The sequence below is a fragment of the Coregonus clupeaformis genome, unplaced genomic scaffold (genome assembly GCF_020615455.1).
Source record: "Coregonus clupeaformis isolate EN_2021a unplaced genomic scaffold, ASM2061545v1 scaf0325, whole genome shotgun sequence".
NCBI classification, from domain to species: Eukaryota; Metazoa; Chordata; class Actinopteri; order Salmoniformes; family Salmonidae; genus Coregonus; species Coregonus clupeaformis.
Genome location: NW_025533780.1, coordinates 387,501 through 401,155, shown reverse-complemented (window position 1 = coordinate 401,155; position 13,655 = coordinate 387,501). Strand labels below are relative to the sequence as shown.

Sequence of the window (13,655 nt, the reverse complement as noted above, 5' to 3'; positions counted from 1 at the left end):
GTCATGGTGATCTGAGCCCCCATTACAACATATCACCACCTGCCTAAAGACATGACAGAAGTCAACAGTGGCCTTCAGCATTAGGCACAGTATACCAGAGCTGTAGATTTTGTGGTATTGCTGGCCTAGCGTGCTTGGCTAGGAGGGCTGTGATGGGCAGTCTGAGATGGGGAAGCAGAGAGGGAGATTGACGTGTTTACGATGGTGGTAACTGGTGTGGGCTGAGCTGGGCTGTGCCGGGCCGGGCCAGGCTGGGTAGGAGTGTTCTGTCAGACTCCTATCCCTCTCGTCTGAGTGGCACTGCATCTGCCGGCGAACAGCCCCCCATCTATCCCAGCAGCCTCTCTGTCTAACTACACACTCGCTTCATTGAGCATGACAACCTAGTTTTAAGTGTCATTTAATTTTCATTTTCAAATATAATTACAAAGTGTTCACTGTAAGATATCACTCGTCTGCAAATGTGTCAGGATTAATTTGTCCTGGCTTCTTCACGAGTGTCAACAGTTAATTACTGTGTCGTGTCTGGGTGGCTAAATGACGTTCTAACTCTGGGCAGGCTCCTCTCATCTTCTCCCCCCACTATTCCACCCTTTTCTTCTCCATTGGGGGATAGACAGATCTGCTGTCTCTCATACATGATGACAAAACATGCAAATATCCTTAATCATTATATAATTTATTAATATCAACATAGCATACCATGGAACACCCTTCTTCATAATACTGTGATTTCACATATGGAAGAAAACAAAAAAACAAATTTAGTTTATAGTAAAAGATGATTGAACAATAGCATGATTGAACGGTATACAGTACTGTACATAAAATCCCAGGTAATTGACCTTTACAGTTATTAGCACATGCAGGAGTGAAAGCTGTAGGGGAGAAGGCTAACTGTAAGTGTAGGCTATACTCCAGGCTGGTAATTTACTCTTGGCCATTAGGAGGCTTGGTGATAATAAACCCCGTCGCCTGTGTGGACAGATCCCATCCTTATTTCCAACCAGACATTAACATAGTTCATGGGCTGTGCTAATTTGCTGATTTGTACAATATGCCTCATTTGGCTGATTTGTGCCTCCCTTCTAACGCAGGGAGGGATTGTTCTAATAGGCCTCTATTTACAAGATATAGAGGACCTCCAATGTTTAATATCATGTTTAATTCACATATCCACTATAATGTGTTAATACAAGTCATAATAACATTTTTCTCAACACACAGCATAAATGTGGGTGAGAGAGCATGACGACACTTAGATGAAATACCAAGCTAATATACGGTAAAATGAAACATCTATTCAATCTAATATTATTTCAAATTCCTACTAAGTAATGACACTTTATTGGCATATTTTGGCAATAAAGTTTTCTGATGAATCAATAGAGGGTTAAGGGACTTTTTATGCATTTAGTAAAGGGAGGAATATGTGTAAGTGGTAGAGAGAGAGAGAGAGAGAGAGAGAGAGAGAGAGAGAGAGAGAGAGAGAGAGAGAGAGAGAGAGAGAGAGAGAGAGAGAGAGAGAGAGAGAGAGAGAGAGGAGAGAGTGAGAGAGAGAGAGAGAGAGAGAGAGAGAGAGAGAGGTGAGAGAGAGAGAGAGAGAGAGAGAGAGAGAGAGTGCGGGAGAGAGAGAGAGAGAGAGAGAGAGAGAGAGAGAGAGAGAGAGATAGAGCGAGAGAGAGAGAGAGAGAGAGAGAGAGAGAGAGAGAGAGAGAGAGAGAGAGAGAGAGAGAGAGAGAGAGAGACAGAGACAGAGACAGAGACAGAGCCAACAAACATACACAACCAGTGTGTTCTTACCTGTTCCTGCTGCTGGCGAGCCAGCTCCATTTGCTGCCTCTGTTTCTCCATCTGTGAGGCAGCCAGCTTCTTCTGCTCATCGTGGGCGGCCAGGAGCTGCTCTCTCAGGCTGATCAGCTGAGTGATCATTGTGCTCAGCTGGTGCTCCTTCTCTGCCAGGCTCTCTGGAGTACCTGGAGGGGGAACAGGGTCATGAGAAAGGTTAGAGGTCAGCGGGGTGATCATGGTGAAGGGGTGTCAGGAGGGAGATGGACACACAGTACACACGTGTACTATAGAGAGAATACCCTTGAGCACACACGGACAAACAGATACAGTTACAAACACGAGAGAGAACATCTATGAAGAACCAAGAAACAGGCTTTTTCTAGGCTTCTACAGTATGTGCGGGGATCCTAATTTCAATGAGATGAAAATAAACACATAACATGTTTTATTGTACTATTCTATTAATCTATTTATCAACATCTGAAATACTTGGCCATGTCAAAGAAGGCTCTACTGTCACACGCCACCTTGCGCTGCCACTGACTGTGGAATGTCTTCATGAACAGTACTAAGGTCACAGCCCCTGGGTTGTCAATTTTAGCTGCTCCCAGCTTCACAGAGTGAGAAGAGAAAGGGGGCAGGGATGGATTGTTCCCTGGGAATAAGGAGATCTGTTGGGGGCTGGTGGGGGTTAAAGTTGTGGGGGGGCTGATGGGGGCTGATGGGTGTTGTGGGGGTGATGGGGAGTTGTGGGGGCTGATGGGGGTTGTGGGGTGCTGATGGGGGCTGATGGGGTAAATTGTGGGGGGCTGATGGGGTTGTGGGGGCTGATGGGGGGTTGTGGGGGCTGATGGGGTGTGGTGGCTGATGGGGGTTGTGTGGGGCTGATGGGGTGCTGATGGGGTGTGGTGGCTGATGGGGGTTGTGGGGGCTGATGGGGGTTGTGGGGCTGATGGGGTTGGGGGCTGATGGGGCTGATGGGGGTTGTGAGGCCTGATGGGGGGTTGTGGGGGCTGTTGGGAGTTGTGGGGGGCTGATGGGGGTTCGGGGGTGCTGATGAGGGCTGATGGGGGTTGCTGGGGGGCTGATGGGGGTTTGCGGGGGCTGATGGGGGTTGTGGGGACTGATGGGGGGTTGTGGGGGGCTGATGGGGGTTGTGGGGGCTGATGGGGTTGTGGGGGGCTGATGGGGTTGTGGGGGGACTGATGGGGTGTGGCGTGGCTGATGGGGGTTGTGGGGGGGGCTGATGGGGGTTGTGGGGGCTGATGGGGGCTGATGGGGCTGATGGGGGCTGTGAGGGCTGATGGGGGTGTGGGGTGCTGATGAGGGCTGATGAGGGTTGTGGGGGGCTGATGGGGGTTGTGGGGGCTGATGGGGGGTTGTGGGGACTGATGGGGTTGTGGGGGCTGATGGGGGGTTGTGGGGGCTGATGGGGTTGTGGGGGTCTGGTGGGGGTTGTGGGGACTGATGGGGTGTGGTGGCTGATGGGGTTGTGGGGGGCTGATGGGGGTTGTGGGGGGGGCTGATGGGGGCTGATGGGGGCTGTGAGGGCTGATGGGGGTGTGGGGGCTGATGGGGGTTGTGGGGGGCTGATGGGGAGGGTGGGGGCTGATGGGGGCTGATTGGTGTTGTGGGGGATGATGGGGGTTGTGGGGGGCTGATGGGGGTTGTGGGGGCTGATGGGAGTTGTGGGGGCTGATGGGGATTGTGGGGGGCTGATGGAGGTTGTGGGGGGCTGATGGAGGTTGTGGAGGCTGATGGGGTTGTGGGGGGCTGATGGGAGTTGTGGGGGGCTGATGAGCGCCAAAGTCACACCATAGCATCCGACAGCAGCCAGTCGTCTCAGTCTTCTTCCTCTGTCACACCACTAGCTCATGTAGCGAGATGCTGCCACTGTCTCTAATGACTCAACAACTCTCTTCCTCCTCTCCCGTCCTCCTCCTCCTCTAATTAGGGGAGGAGCAGACACAGACACCTCCACACTCACATCCATCTCTCTCTAAGAGGGTCACTGCATAGAGCTACTCCACTGCATCCTCTGACAAGTGAAAACACATAGCAACACCAACTAGACTGCTGCCCTGAAATACACACAGCTACTGGAAACAAAGAGAGGCATTTCCATAAACAAGAGGAGAGAGAGGAGTCATGTTTCTCCTGGGTGATGGATAATTACTACATCACTAACAGGTGCCACGCCTCCTAGACACACCCACAACACTACGTCCCAAAGCTGTCCAAAGGTGATGCAAATTATTGTAAGCAGTTAATAAGAGCAAATGGTTCAGAGCGTTGGGCAAGGACAATGGTGAACACAGCCCTGGTGAGGATGTGTGTCTCCTCTCCACCAGACACGTGTCCTAGTTCAGCGTCCGTGATGGAGAGCATCTCCACTGCACTGCTCTGCTCTGTACTTCGCCTAATCAATGCTAAGTGATCCTCCCATTGACTTACACAGCCAACATAATTGCCAGTGAGAGGCTGGACCAGTAACTCACTCTCCTCTCACTGCACTCCTCTGTGACAAGCGGAGGTTGGAGCTAGCGCACGGTGGAGGAGAGAGCGCATGTAAGAGAAAGAGAAAGAGAGAGAGAGAAGGAGAGAAAGAGAGAGAAATTAAAAAGAGAAAGAGAGAGAGAAGAGAAAGACAAAGAGAAAGAGAAAGAGAAAGAGAAAGAGAAGAGAAAGAGAAAGAGAAAGAGAAAGAGAGAGAGAGAAAGCGAAAGAGAAAGAGAGAGAAAGAGAGAGAGAGAAAGAGAGAAGGAGGAGTGGGAGAGAGAGTAAGAAAAGAGTGACTAAAGCAGAACAACAGAGAGAGAGAGACTGAAAGAGAGAAGGGTAAAGGACAGATAACAGTACAGTAAAGTCTGGCTGGGGGCCAGAGGGATTGAGAGGGAGCTGAATTCTTTCTTTCCTGGGTGTCTTCCTCTATCCTTTGGACACATCTGTCTTGAGTTTCTCCCAGGGCTCCCGGGGCCCTCTCCACTCCAACTATTTTAATTTGACTAAACACCTGATTTATTTTATCTCTCCGATGAGGAAGGCCATTTGTCTTAATAGGGCCTGTCAACCTCCAGAACCCATTCAGGGCAATTTACTGGCAGCCTTGCCTAGCACTGCTTGCCGCAATGGAAGAGGAGCTGCAATTCTCCATTTATCCTCTTCAGAAAAAAGCACCTAAAAGCTGCTATTCACTGAGCCTGCATGCGGTTTCCTGGCCTGAATTGACTTCTTATTCACCCAACCACTTGTTGTGAATGCCTTATCTGTAAAAAATTGTACATTCAACAGCGATTTTATTAACCTTTGGCTGTGTCCATGAAGGCGCAGCATTTGTGGGCCAGTGAGATGCATCTGTCACAGGTCACCAGTATCTACAACGCAGAAGACAGCAAGCCCAGGGAGGGAGGAGGGAGGGGGGAGGGAGTGAGGGATTGGGTACAGCTGTGACCAACTGATGCTCATCCTAACGAGGAGGGTAAAGACAGGGAGCACAGCCGCCCCTTCTCCTACTCCTCCTTCTCCTCCTCCTGTCCAGGGCCCCCAGGAGTGGCAGAGAGAGAGAGAGAGAGAGAGAGAGAGAGAGAGAGAGAGAGAGAGGGAGAGAGAGAGAGAGAGAGAGAGAGAGAGAGAGAGAGAGAGAGAGAGAGAGAGAGAGAGAGAGAGAGAGAGAGAGAGAGAGAGAGAGAGAGGTACTCTAACAAAGAAGCAAACATCTGGACTCAATCCTGTCCTCTCAGGATCCCTGCTCTTCTCTGATGTTCAGTCACAAGCCAATCAGTGAATGTCAATACTATTTTAGAGTATGATAGTGTGGAATTGCTTGTTAAATGTGTGTGTGTATGTGTGTGTGTGTGTGCATGTATTCTGACTTCCAGGAGCAGGCCAGTGCTCAGGGGCCACAGAGGGATCCTGTGGGCTCTAGCCTGGGGGCCATGTGTGGGGAGTGCAGGCCTGCACAAACACTAACAGAATACTAACAGAGGGCGCATTGTTTTGATGTTGGGCGGCATTATGGGGAGCTCAGGCTGCCCCCTGTACCAAGACAAGTTGGATCTCCTCTCTTTCTTTGCTCTACTTTATTGTCTTGCCTCTCTGGAACTGGTTCTGGTCTAAATGGATGCTTAAACTGAATGTTTCTTCCATTTTAAATATATTTCCAGTAAGCTGATTTGGACAGTGAATCGTGTTTAAGCAATTATATTCAGCCAAATTGTATTTTAGAAGAGATTGTAAAACATAACATTGTACGCCTAAAATTGATTTGGCATCAGATTATCCAAGTTTGACTTGACCTGAGCAATGTCTTCCCTGTACATCAGCATCACCACGTCGGACTACATATGTTTTTTTGTTGGCCTGGTTTGGTGTAAAATCATTTTCTTCCTGCTCTAAATGATGGATTAGCTTTAAATGCAGATAAAACTTTTATTGGGCGGTGCAGTAGAGGACAGCGGTGGTGTGTGTCTGACCGGCTTGCTGACAAAGAGGCAGTTTCCTGCATATTGCATGGCTCTTAACAGCGGTGGGGCCAAGCCGGCCCGTTAACGTGTCTCCTCACATCCCGTTTGCAACGGGAGACGGACAGCCGAGGGATGCCTCCTCACTACATGAAGCTGCCTGGTTCCCCCAGGTCTAATGTGTTGTGACTTCCCTCATTCTCCCACACTGCCTCAGGCTGCTGGGACTGGGGCTGGATCAGGCTGCTGGGACTGGGGCTGGGAGTGGGTCAGAAGGACAATAGCAGCCTGAAACAGGAGCCAGTCCGTCCCAGGATGTCACGTGAGCGGGCAGGTTGGAGGATGGGCAGGTGCTCCCGTGCTTTCCCCTCAGCCCTCATGCTAATAGGGAACATGCCAGACTGACACTCTGGAGGAGACAGACAGCAAAGTGTTGTTGTTCACCACCTCATTCAGCATTCACCTTTTCAGATGCCTGCCTCTTTTAAACGTCACAAAGTAGGGCAGAAAACATCAACCAAACGAGCGACTAAATAAATGATAAGAGAAAAACAAGCGGGCCATGGTTGCTGGGAGGGGAGTCGGGCCTTGGGGTCTGTGGATAAAAGGCACTTTGTAGGGGTGCGATTTGTTCTGTCCAATACCCACATCTCCCTCTCTTGGCCCCTTCTCTTTCTTCTAATCAAGCAGTCTCTAATTTGGGTTCCAAGTCCAGCACCAGGGAAAAGAAGGAGGCTTGTTACTTTGAAGAGTCCCGGGTGAGTAACGCAGATAAAAAGATTCAGCCACAAAAAAGGAGAAAAGGAACGAGGGTGAAAAGAGAAAAAAATCACAAAACACCCTATTCTCTCCCCTTCCTTTGGTTAGCACAGCTGAGCCATTATGACCCAATCTGAATGACTTTTTTTTACGCCAGAACACTGCAATTTCTTTGTCCCTCCATCAATCAGCTATTGTGGATGCTCCCATATGCTGCCAACCCATCCTAAGTAAATGAAGACTTGTCTAAATGCTGCAATTGTGCCGGGCTGTGTCCGGACACAGACTGCACATAGCTAGCATGCCTGGCGTGCTGAAGGCAGGAGCTGTTCTGTGCTGCTCATCCACATTTGAAAAGGTAACACTGCTGGCTGAATGTACGCACTGCACAGACACACACACATACACACCGGGTGATGATTCTGTAGCGTTGGTGTGTTCAGTACAATACGACTTGTAACACTAATATGAACTCAGTAGTCCTCTGACCCCATGTTCATGTCTTCTAAAGAGACAAAAATACAAAGATACAATTGAATTCCTGCTAATGGAATCTAGTACTGCTTCCTGTAGCCTTGCAATGAAAGAATTTTTCGGGGCAGAGACCTTACCAAAAGTAATTAAATCATCATTTTGAATCAACACAGACACACGTTTGCACATACAAACACAAACAAATACACACACACACACACACACAGAACGTTTACCAGTAGAAATCATGGTGCGGACAACTATGCCTTTCAAATACCATTCATATATTAATGTTGTCAGTAAATCCACATTAATATAATACATTGTCACTGCTAAAACTAAATCTTTGTATTCTGTAACCTAAATAATCCTCCAGGATAAAACAGCTGGCTATGAGCTTGCTAACCAAGCACAACTAGAGATAACAAAAGGGTATTTGATGGGCTACAGAGATTTGACTTAAGCTTAAGTATGTTTTAGGCTTGTATATACGCTTGTTCAGAAATGCTTTAAGGCCATATGTGTTTCAAGTAAAAATGCTATTAAAGTATCTGGGTGCCCTAGTCAGAACGAACAGAGGCAATATGAGTAGCAGCTGTTTTACCTGGCCTGCTGCCTCTGTGATGAAATAAACCTGTTCATCGTGCCAATAAACCATCATTAACAAGCACGAGTAAGGACTCACCAACATGTCAGGCTATGGTAGCCTGGACTATCAATCCTCACAGCCTTAGGTACTGGATTACATGAGCATGTATTTCACATGGAGGGGTTATCCATCAACAGTGAACTGCTAGAAACAGACACATCCCGTCCACCTTCTAAAAACACTTGGAAGTGTTTGCGTATGCTGTTGTTAGTATCCTGTACTAAACTCATTTGGTGTGTGTGTGTCTGTTGCACAACATCCTTGTGTTAATTCTATATCCCTATATAGACATAATTTCTGCATCTATATCAATGTCTCTCCAAGTGTTTAACATATATTTTCTAAATATTTCTCAAGAAATGTTTTGATTGACACGCCAAATGGTTATTAATAAAAGCGTACTTCATCGGCCTGACGTTCACACTGAACATTAATGCGGGCTAATAATATAACGATGGAAGAGGCATGCCTCTTCAGTGTAATTATGCTAATGTAAAAGCCTCAGCACTCCACTGTGTATCAGTGAAATCGACGAGGTACTTCATCAGAGCTTGAAGATAGCAACTTACAGACCTGAACAGATAAGACTGAACACTGATAACAGACTGCTATCTACACAGAGGGAAACTATTACCTACTCAGAGACTGAGACAGTTCAATCTGTGTTTTAAATAGGAACCATTATCAAAGCAGAGGATAAACTGTAATAAAACAGAACTGATCTGTAGAGCGCTGAACACACTGGGACGTTATGTGACAAAACTAAGCTTGGAGAACACAATGTGGTACACTAGATTTTCTTCATCATCCAGTCATCCCCTCATTATGTGTATGGTAATGACCCTTCCTGCCTTCATGTAAGGAGCAGCACTTCTAGTCCAGGTTTATTATAAAATGCTACAAACACTGATCAACTTTCCAGGGCCTCCCTCACATCAGAGCTGTCTAGAGAACGACAAAAGGAGTTGTCTCAACAGCTCTCTGTCTGAACAACGGTCAGGAAAACCTTGGAACGGATGTTAATGTGTGTTTTCCTGCATTGAACCAATTCACTGGCCTTGGCTATAACTTCATGTATCTACACTGGTTTATTTAGAACGAAAAATATGAGGGATTGCATCTCATGTTCTTTTCTTTCACGAATGTTGTCCTTGATTTCCTAAAGATGTTGACTGTGTGTGTGTATGTGCATGCGTGTGTGTGTATGTGCGTGTGTGTGTATGTGTGTTGTGTCTCCGTGGCTGGTGGTAGATCAGCAGAGTGGCTGGCTCCAGAGCTGCAGCACTAGAGCAGCTGTAGTGGGAAATCCAGCGTGACATGTACTAACCCAGCCCAGCCATAGCAGCCAGTGCTTAAGCAGCATTACACGGCTGTGAGAATGCAATTTTCTTTGCTGCCGGGAGACTGATAAATATTCCATTTACTACACTTCTATAAGTGAGAGAGGTGTATATTTGTCAATCGTTAAAATAAGGATTGCTAGTGATTCCTGGTAGTAAATTAAGATATAAATTGATTATTGCATTCTTAATAAACGGGATACCTGTGTGTCTGCCAACCAAGAATGAAGCTAATTATTTGTAGAAATAGTAAATATAATTTGGTAAATTAAATGTAAAAACACTGAAATTCGGAAGGTAAATAAAAAAATATTTTAAAGTATCAAATGTATTAAAGTATTAAATGTGCAGCCAGTCATCCAGAGGCCCTGTCCAGTCAGGGAACCATCCCCATGCCTGGTTCCATGGCACAGGGCTTCTGCCCACACCAACACCAGCAGCGGCTGACCCAGACACCACCAAACCCGCTCCTGTCTGCCTGTCTGCTCTCAAAACACAGAGGGAGGAAAGGGAGAGAGAGCGGACACACTGCAGCCGACACCACAAGCTAAATTCCTCAATTCATTAAGGGAGAAAAACTGAGGGCATTAGGCCCATACATTCAGTTTGCAAATGCAGTCTGAAGAATAAAGATTTACGGTGTCTCGTATTTCACCTGGGTACACAGGGCAAACAGTTGACTATTGAAGTGTTGGGAGAAAAATGCAAACTGTGACACTTTTGAATTGGGGGAATTGGAGGGATTTTTCCAGAGTGTGTGGGTTGGGTGGTCCCTCCCTCCACCCTCCGCTCTCAAACAGAGGTTTCACTATCAAACATACACAGCTCTCTCCCCCTCAAAATACGCATAGCTGTATAACACAGATCACTAGGTCATTTAGTCTTCATGATAATCACATTTACCACCTTACATTCAATTCCACTACGAAGCTATTTATAATATTTTGTGAGACAATTTTTTTATGTTTATGCACTGTTTATTACAATACAGCATTTGTGCATTTTTTTGTTTTTACTGCACATGAAGGCCATGTGTGAATATTTTGAAACAGGGTCGTATTTTTAGAGCTGGAGACTAGAGGTAATGGATGTATATTGACGGGGTTTCACGAAAAAACTAGGTGAAAGAAACAACATTTGCTCCCGCTAGAAAATATGCTTGTGGTTCTGCGTGTGTTTACAGATATAGTGTCGAATCTCCATTGGCATTCGCTCCAGACTTTATTGGAGCCATTAAGAATAAAGCTGAATGTTAAATTGAATAATCATGTTTTGAAGTAAACCCAGCTGGCTGAACAACCCCAGCTCTGTGTGCACACAGTAGTCCTCTGTCAGTATGGGAGAAGCTTAAGGCCAGGTAGGAGCAGCATCAAATCAGTCTCAGCTGCGGCCCCCTGCCCGCGCGACGCTCCTCGCTCTCCCCCTTAAAGAGCTTCTACTTATCTGCCTGCCACAGGACTGTCAATGTGCACCCTGCCACTGTCATGTAGACAGCATTCACAAATTGATTATGAAAGTGCAAGAGGCTTGATTTTCGTTTATATAGAATTCAAGCTTCCATTTTAACACAAATGTACAATGCTGAGCTTCATTTTTTAAAATCAAACCTTCCCGAGAGAATGAATGCAGTTTGTGTTCCAATTTAACTACCACATTTTTTTCTTCAGTTGAATAAATGCTTTGCCGTTTTTTCGGGGGGCTGGGGACACTGGATGGCTATAGGGAAAGTTAAACAGCCCTGCAGTGTGTGTATCTCAAAGGCCCTGATTGAGTATAAATGAAAGCCACACTGCACAGGGAGAGCTTATTTGACCAAGCCTTTCCCCCATAAACCTGCATTCACATTCCAATGGAATTTACATTAAATACATGTACATCACCTGAATTCTTCAACTGACATATGTGAGGCACGGAATGAGGCTAGCTAAAAATCACTCCGGTTTTCCTCCAAAACATCAGCCTAAACACAATCACGATCAAATGAAAAATAACCTGAAAAATAAAATGGATGGTAGGGTTTGCAACGATCCAATTAAATCAAACAACCACAATATGCACCTCCTCATCATTGACTATTTAAAGTGATTTACAAACATAAACAGTACATCCAGAATAAAGGACAGGAGTACTGGAAACATACTATAGTGTATGAGATCTCTCTGCCGTTGTGGCACAGCTTTTACAGAAAGAGATTCTCTTTGAAGGACCATAATTAAAACAGCCTCATGTCTGAGCAGCCATGTCCCAGGTCTCTCTCTCTATCTCTCTCTGTGCTCTCTCACTACTCTCCCTCTCTGCTCTATCTTGCTCTCTTCCTCTATCCCTCTCTCCCTCCCTCTCTCTCCTCCCCCCATCCCATTCTCCCCTCCCCTCCTCCCCCCCACCTCCTTTCTGTGGTTTGGATGTCCTCCAGGCCACCTCCCTCTCTTGCTCTGTGGTTTTGTTCAGGAGATCTCATCTCCCCTTCTCACCGTTCCTCATGATTGACAGCTAAGCTCAAGTATGAAAACAAACAGTTACCTCTGGAATCGGCTGGTGAAAAGCAATCCACCACTAATTCGCCTTCACAAACCGTTCCCTCCCTCTCTCTTCCTGCAGCTGTTAAGCTCTCACAGCTTAAAGGACAAGGCTGATAAAGATCTGAAATCATTGCACCCAAATCATTCCATTCTTTATGTCTCTGTTAGGCATACTTCCTATCCTGTATTGATAGAAAAGTTCAAACTGCCTCCATTTTACTGAAAGTACCAGTATCAGTTTAACCACAGACACATTCTAGTGCAGAAAACCACATGACTATACAGTATAACTATGTACGCGAGGCACTAAATGCTTGGTTGTGTTGAACTGGGTGTAAGATAAAGGAGAGCAAACCTCAGATGTTTTGATACCATTGCTTTGTTTACTGTACTTTGTGTTTTACCCCAAGAGCATGTAGTCTGGGCATGTTTGAACACAAGTGCATAGTGTAAAAGAATGCAGTTCTTTTCATTGGTGAAGTGAAGACTTTGGTCAAATTCTGTTCCACTTATTGTCTTCTCCTGTGTGATAATTCTACTGCGAGTCTTAACCCAGCTGATTCCTCCTCTTGCAACTGCAACAATATGACAAGGTGCCATCCATGACAGGTTCACAAGGTGGAAAATATGGAAAGCAGTTGAGCAATAACTACAGACTTTTAGATTCTCTGCCGCTAACTCAAAGGAAGGCAGCCTTGTGAAGAAGAAAAAAACACACAAATTACCAGTCTTTCGGTTCAAAAGGGGCAGAATTTCATATTTCACTTATTTATCTTTGAACATCAAAAGCAATCTTTTGTAACAACGGAACAATGCCACAAAGGATGTAGTCTAGGTAAAATGTACAATGCCATTGGTTCGGATTCAATGTACGCTGAGTAGAGAATGAGTATCAAGGCCACTGTGGCAGTAGGTAGCTTTTATGGATGTTAGCCTTTATCCAGCACTGTCCTCTGTTAATTTAAACCTACAGGCATGCTTACCCTTTGTATTGATCTTAACCTAACAATTAATACAGCCTCTGATTCATCATAACACTTTAGATGTTAATCATAAGGTGTTTTCTGCTTGGTGCCTTTGTTTGTGTTTTAATTAGGCGGACATTGTGTGTCTCAACCCTGGGCTTCTTTTTAATTGCCGGTATTTACATTAGGCAGACTTCAAACGCAGAGAGAGACATTTGTAAGGGGAGCACAAAGCAGTCCTTTGAAATGTCTACAGTCATATGAAATGGCAGGCTAATTAAAAACCTTAGCTGCCTACCGGTGTGATATGAAAAGTATTTATATTTCTAAGTCTAGTGTACACTGTGTCTCCCTGCATATGAATTAACACAGGCCACTGTGGGCATTATCAGGCTCCCTTGCTACCTGCTTACACCGCTGTGGAGTAACCTCACCCTTCCCATTTATCAAACAGAAATATGCCCTGTAATTTAAATAGATCTGCTTTCAAAAGGCTAAATCATTTGAAACATTTGTTCCACTGCACTTTGATCTACAGTGGCATATACTAGGGCAGGTACAATTAATCTAGTTTACCAAGACATGATTTATATTTCAGTTCATTAAGGTTATTGCCGATGAACACACTTATTAGAACATGCAATTGTTTTTTTCTTCCCCGGCACACAGAGAAAATGTAATCCGATAATTAAAACCAA

General features: G+C 45.7%; 1 pseudogene; it reads right to left on the bottom strand.

Annotated features, from left to right (window-relative positions):
* Positions 1–13,655, bottom strand: part of LOC123484467 — a 110,188-nt pseudogene that overhangs the window by 36,109 nt on the left and 60,424 nt on the right.